The sequence below is a fragment of the Tiliqua scincoides genome, chromosome 10 (assembly GCF_035046505.1).
Source record: "Tiliqua scincoides isolate rTilSci1 chromosome 10, rTilSci1.hap2, whole genome shotgun sequence".
In the NCBI taxonomy this organism is placed as follows: domain Eukaryota; kingdom Metazoa; phylum Chordata; class Lepidosauria; order Squamata; family Scincidae; genus Tiliqua; species Tiliqua scincoides.
In genome coordinates this window covers 1381883-1382774 of record NC_089830.1, presented here as the reverse complement: position 1 = coordinate 1382774, position 892 = coordinate 1381883, and positions in this window count along the sequence as shown.

Below are 892 nucleotides of genomic sequence, written 5' to 3'. Positions count from 1 at the left end.
TGAAGTGACCCCCAGCTGCCTCCGAAGCTTCATAGCATGCAGTGCAACCCACGCGGCCTGGCTGTGCCCGCACAGTTTGGGACTGGGTTAATCCACAGCTTGGATTCATCCAGTCCATGTGCCCATCTGCTCCTGGGCCAAGGCAGGATGTCGTCCTCAAAGAACAATTTCGGCACCTGCAGATACAAGGGGCGATGTCAGTCACACCTGCTTTCCCCTCTCTTGCTTCTGCTGTCATTTGGAGGGGAGAAAAAAAACCGCCACTCTTTGGGGGGGAGGGGCAACGACAAAATGAAAACAAACCCGGGCGGCAACAGCTGGCTTGCTATTGTTGATTCACGACAAGGTGTCTGCTGTCCAGGTGCTCCTTCAGTTGTCGAGAGGTGGTTAATGTTCAGTGCTCTCCATCTTCCTGCGAGGAGGACGGGGGTGGAGAACAGCTGTCGCTCCTCACTCACGACAGGCTGTTCGATGCTTCTGGATTTGTGGCCGCCTCTGGTGAAGGAAGCACCGGTGGATGTCGTACATAGTAAGCTGGAGCTCAGCATGGGAACCTCCATGCAGAAGGTTCCCAGTGTAGGCAAGGCCAGGAAAGACCCCTAAGCTTGACAGCTAAGGCTGGTTTGGACAAAACCTTCTCTGCCCAAGCAGTTCCCTGCAGCTTCTGCTCTCCTGTGTGGTGCAGTGGCCAGCAGAGGGGCACATGCTGCCCCCTACACCCAATAAAGTGCCAGCCTCTGCTCCTCCTATTCTCCAGTGCTTTAACTCAGTGCTCCCCTTCCTTCCACATTTCCTCTTCCTCTCTCCCCTCCTTGTCCAAGCCTGCAGGGGAAGAAGAAAGCAGAGCAGTGGAAACTACAGGGCAGACAGAGACGCCACCCCACCAATCTGC